Below are 5,966 nucleotides of genomic sequence, written 5' to 3'. Positions count from 1 at the left end.
AAAAAAAAAAAAAAAAAAAAGACAAAAACAAATAAAATAAAAGGTGCAGTGATAACTTGGTTAAAACGGTCTTCAATGTGTTCTAAGAATCTTGCTTGGGCCCCCGTCTGCCACACCTCAGTCTGTGTTCTTTTCTTCTACTTAACAAAGAAAATGTTCACTTAAGCCTAAAATGCTGCTACCAATTATTTTTCCTCATATTTATATATGTTTACACCACATCTCTTCTAAAAGTTTGTGAAAACCATCTTTTCCAAGCACCAAAACAAGCTGCTACAATTATGGGTAACTGCCCTCCTCTCAATAATTCTACTTCTCTGACTTTTTAATTCTCTACGAAGCAGGCCAAATGTTTTCCTCTACTGGTACTTTTTTTAAAGGGGAGAAAAAGAAACATTATGTAACTGTAGTTCACTTCTATTGTTCTAATAACCTAATAAATAAGCTTAAATGATGATTGGGCTACCAAAGAATTCCTGTTTAAAATAAAGACACATTTAAACTCTCAATGGAAGAGGGGAGCCAGGGTAACTAGAGGCCAATTCCTGGCTTTCTCTCCATATGACAGCCTCCACCTTACTTGCTTCCTGTTCTCATACCCTCTAAAATCTTACTAACAGAAAACCTTGATCATTACAAAATATGACCCAGATCCAAATGTTACAGTTACCCCACAAAGATGGCAAAAACAAGCAGCAGCCACTCACAAAGCCGGGCTCACCCCTGCGTGAGCGCAGAGATGGGAGTATAAAGTCAGGTTATGGGTCAGAAGAAAAAATGAAAACTAGAATCTATTCTTTTAACAAAATTAACATCATTTCAAACAATCATGAATACTGAACATGCAATTACTTTAAATAAATGTGTTCCAAAAACACTAAAGTTTTTAGTTGTTCTAGTATTGTAAGAAAAAAATAAAAAATAAATTGTAAGGCATTTTCAAATACAAATGAAATTCTACCCAAATTTCAATCCCAGGATTCTTGTTCTAATGTAGAAATCATTTAGACAAATCTTTTTTTTTTAATATTTATTTATTTATTTATTTAGTGTGTGTGTGGCCAGCTCAGTCCACCAGGGGGCGGGGCTGGCTGGCATGTGGTGCTGGAGGATTGAACCGCGGTCCCTGTACTTTGCTAAGCTTGTTCTAAGTAGGTGCTTTAGACCACTGAGTCATCTCACCAGCCCCTGTAGAAATCATTTAGAAGGCATAGGTAAAGCACAAAGATTTGCCAAAGATGAAAACTACTCAAATAAGAGTTAATAAAAATAGGGGCTGGTGAGATGGCTCAGTGGTCTAAATCACCTACTTAGAACAAGCTAAACTAAGCAAAGCACAGGGACTGCGGTTCAATCCCCAGCACCACATGCCAGCCAGCCCCGGCCCCTGGTGGGCTGAGCTGGCCACACACACACACACACACACACACACATATATAAATAAAATTAAAAAAAAAAAAGTTAATAAAAATAACATATTTGGGCATGATGGTGCAAGCCCATAATCCCAGCACTCAGAAGACATAGTTCAAGTCCTGCTTGGGCTACACAACAAGACCCTGTGTCAAAAAAACAAAAGAAGAAAAAAAGTCCTTGGAAAAAAATCATATCTATTACTAATAGATTTAATAGATTTCATATTGTACTAATTTGTTAAATGCACTTAAAAAAATAGGAAAACTTCACTATACAAATGATAATTTTCTATGTATCAATTAGAGCAAACATCTTAAAACATGTCATACAACAAGCCAGGGCTGGGCATGTTAGTGCACAACTGTAACTCCCCAATGCTAGGGAAGCTGAGGCAAGAGGTCACTCAGTTTCAGGTCAGTCAGGGGCTTTATAGTGGGTCCAAGGTCAGCCTGGACTACATAGCAAGGTTCTGCCTAAACAAAATTAAGTTTGAATTAATGATATGAAAGTGTTAAGAACACTATCTCAACTATAAAACTTTATAGAACATTGCTGGACAATACACACACACACACACACACACACACATAGTGCAATTCAAAAAACATTCAACAAAAGCCAGGGAGGAGAGCACATATTAATTCCAGCACTTTGGAAGTTATGGCAAGAGGATAGCAACGTAAGTTCAAGGCTTGGAGTACACAGTGAGAACCTATCTCAAAAAAACCAAACAAGTGCCGGCCTCATAGCTAAGCGGACTAAAGCATCTGCTTAGGCAGGGCACAGCGGCCAGGGTGCGGCCAGGGTTTGATCCCCAGCACGCTGTGCTGGTCCCGCCCCCAGGGCACGCTAAAACAGCATGGTGGCACAGGCCTATAATCCCAACACTTGGGAGACTGAAAACAGAAGAACCACTACAAGTCGGATCTGTATAGTTAGACCCTGTAGACCCTGTACTAAACACATTTTTTAAAAAAAGCTTAACAGTACTATGAATTAAGTAAAATCAAATAAAAGTTTAAATATTTAAGTATTATTTTTCAATTATTAAAAAGTGAAATAATGGGTTCAATGAATGGGAATCACACACTGCTACTGACCACACCAACTGATTGTCCTTTGGAGGTGTGTTTTTGTAATGGAAGAGTCCATATTTAATAAATAAAACCTTACAACTTGGAAACAGGCACTGTCCTAAAACTTTCTCAATGACATATATGTCCTAATTTTCTCAATGACAGTATGTAAGGACTCTATTATCATCTCTAGTTTAAAGGTAAGTAAATAGGCATAGACACAGCTTATACAAACTCCAATTAGAATTTGACATCAAGCAAATGGACACTAGACTTCTACAGCCCTTAACATATAAGGGGGCTTGGCACAAGCACCAAGCCTGTGATCCCAGCAGTCAGGAAGCAGAAGCAGGAGGATTGCTGCGAGTTTGAGGATAGGCTAGGCTGCAAAGGGAGCTCAAAAAACAGTCTGAACTGCCTAGCAAAAACCCTGTCTCAAAAAGGAGAAGGAAAAAAATGGGGGATCATAACATGTTAGTTTTTACCTTGTGACCTTAATTATCGAAAATCTGTCCTGTCAAAATAACTTCACAATAGCTCAGTGGACTAAGTACCTGCTTAGGCAAACACAGGGACCAGGGCTTGATTCCCGACCACAAACAGTGGCGGGCCCGCCCCCAGGCAAGCTGAGCCAGCTACATAAACCAGGAAATCAGGCATGGTGGCACACACCCTTAATCCCAGTGCTGGAGAGGCTGCAAACAGGAAGATCACTAGTCCAAGCTGTGCAGTGAGATCCTATACGAAATACATAAATTTTAAAAAATAATAATAAAAACATCAAATATGAAAATGGCTTTATACATTTACAAAAATGTTAATCAGGGTATTCTGCATGGAAGCTCAGGGAAAAACAAGAACAGAGGAGCACAGCAACAGAGGAGATGAGATTTCTAGGCAGAAATTCACACATGAGCTAGCCCATGTAGCTGTGTACACCTACAATACCAGCTACTCAAGAGGATGAGGCTGGAAGATCTCAAGTTTGATGTCAATTTAGACAACTTAGCAAAACCCTATCTCAAAAAGGTCTGGGGACACAGTTTACCATTACCTGGGTTCAGTCACCGCTACTGGGGAGGGCGACTGACAAGTTATACAATGGCAGGAGAAATTCAGGCACAAAATGTAAAGGATAACAACGTTTCCACATGTTTTTGTGGGATAAACTAGCTTATAGTCCAAAATTTTTAGAAAAGAATTTTCTGCTGGGGACATAACTCACAAGGGCAGCATATGCCTGGCAAACAGGAGAACCCAAGCTTGATTTATGGTACTGAAACAGAAAATAAGGGGAGGGAAAAAGACCAAAAGTCCCTTCTAAGAAAGCCTTTGGGGTCAGTGGCATAAGTGCCTGCCCGGCAAGTGTTGGGTGCCAAGGTGGATCCTCATTACACTCCGCTCACAAAAAAAGAAAGCCTTTTAAAGATTTTTCTAAGGGGGCTGGAGAGATGGCTCAGTGGTCTAAAGCACCTACTTAGAACAAGCTTGGCAAAGCATCAGGGACCGCGGTTCAATCCCCCAGCACCACATGCCAGCCAGCCCCGCCCCCTGGTGGGCTGAGCTGGCCACACACACACACCCCCCCCTCTCTCTCTCTCTCTCTCTCTCTCTCTCTCTCTCTCTCTCAAATAAATTTAAAAAAAAGATTTTTCTAAGGGACTGGGGAGATAGCTCAGTAGAATAAGCACTTGCCTGGCAAGCGCAGGGTCCTGAGTTCAATCCCTGGAACCGCAAAAAAAAAATAATTAACAAATAAAGATTTTTCTACCTTAATGATAATCATGTCTGTCTTAAACTGAACTTAAAATTGTTTTAACCAAAATTCAAATTAACCCCAACTTGTCAAAAGTATTACTCCAAGACCTTAAAATAGGAGCCTTACATTTGACAGTTGTTTTTACAAGTTTGATGAAAGTTTCGATGAACTGCAATTGGATTAACAAATGCTATTAGTGAGAAGCACAACGAAATATCTTAAATAGATCTTAGATTCATAACTAGGCAGTAAGGAAAACCCAAAAATATTTTTAAGCTCACAATGATTATTAAATTATTTTCCCAGCATTGTTTCCTATGCCATCCCTGAACAAGAAACCAATCTCAGGACAGCTGGGTGTGGTGGTGCACTCATGAAATCTCAGCACTCCAGAAATCTGAGGCAGAGGGATCACAAATTGGAGCTCAGCCCACCCACTTAGTGAGGCCATCTCAAGTTGCCAGGTGAGATGGCCCACACCTATAATCCCAGCACTTGGAAGGCTGAGGCAAGAGAACTGCCACCATCAAGACCAACCTGGACTACACACTGAGTTCACAGCCAACCTGAACCACAAAGACTAAGAAAAAATTTTAGAACTTTTTTTTAAAAAAGGACCTCAACCTTTTGCCTCCTTGTACCTCTGGAAGCAACATGGGTCACCAGCAACTGCACCGGAGCCACCCAAGGAAATCTGGCCAGGGCTCCCGCTCTTGCCGTGTCTGCTCAACCGACACGGTCTGATCCAGAAATACGGGCTGAACATGTGCCGCCAGTGTTTCCGTCAGTACGCGGAGGACATCGGCTTCATCAAGTTGGACTAAGTTATCTTCCTTTGATGGATTATCCAGGCCATACAGATGCTCAATGAAAGAGACCATGCAAACTCTTTGTACATAAAATAAAAATTTTAAAAGATTTAAAAAAAAAGGACCTCAAAACGTCATAGTCGCTAGCTACTAAGTATACCAAGGATACAATGTTAAAAATCATAAATTCGGGCCAGGGAGATAGCTCAATAGAATAAGTGCTTGCCTGGCAAGTGCAAGGGCTTGAGTTCGACCCCTGCATCTCAAAAAAAAAAAAAAAAAAAAAAAAATCATAAATTCTCAGACACTCAAATTCTCCATCTTACTACTGAAACACAAGGTTTTCTTAAGTACTTTCTTATTAATCATATTTGAAAGACTTAAGTTTGTGAAAATTTACTTAATATACAGCAATTTAAGTCTATCCATGTAACAGCCTCTTCCTAGTCACACCACAACATGCCTCGCTGGACCAAAAAGCACTTCTCAACCTTCACTACTGGCTTTTCTAAGGCCAACTTGCCCATCAAAGAGAGCCTTCCCTTGAACATCACCAGCAAGCACTTGGCATTGCTTCCTGAACTGTCCTCTCCAGGGGCCCAGCTCTGCGCAGCAAGAAACCTCCATTTCTTCTCCAAGATGGTTCCCATCAATAGGGCACTTTATTTTTTGTGGAAATTTTCTTTTCTTTTCTTTTTTTTTTTTTTGTTTTGTTTGTTTGTTTGTTTTTGGCAGTACTAGGGATTGAACTCAGAACGTTGCACTTGCCAGGCAGGCACTTATGCCATTGAGCTATATCCTCAGTCCCCAGAAATTTTCTTATTGTGTGGGCTATGAACCCTTTCACAGGTTCACTGAGCCTCTCCCTTAAATTACACAAAATTTGCTTTTTTTTTTTTTTTTTTT

General features: G+C 40.2%; 1 protein-coding gene and 1 pseudogene across 3 annotated transcripts in view; one reads left to right on the top strand and one right to left on the bottom strand.

Moving 5' to 3' along the window:
• Window positions 1-5,966, bottom strand: part of Kmt2c (lysine methyltransferase 2C) — a 300,385-nt gene that overhangs the window by 277,081 nt on the left and 17,338 nt on the right. The gene's annotated exons all lie outside the window — the stretch shown is intronic.
• On the top strand, window positions 4,906-5,174 carry LOC101565724 (annotated as a pseudogene).

Source organism: Octodon degus, unplaced genomic scaffold, assembly GCF_000260255.1.
Source record: "Octodon degus isolate 3935 unplaced genomic scaffold, OctDeg1.0 scaffold00027, whole genome shotgun sequence".
NCBI classification, from domain to species: Eukaryota; Metazoa; Chordata; class Mammalia; order Rodentia; family Octodontidae; genus Octodon; species Octodon degus.
This window is presented reverse-complemented; position numbering and strand designations above follow the sequence as displayed.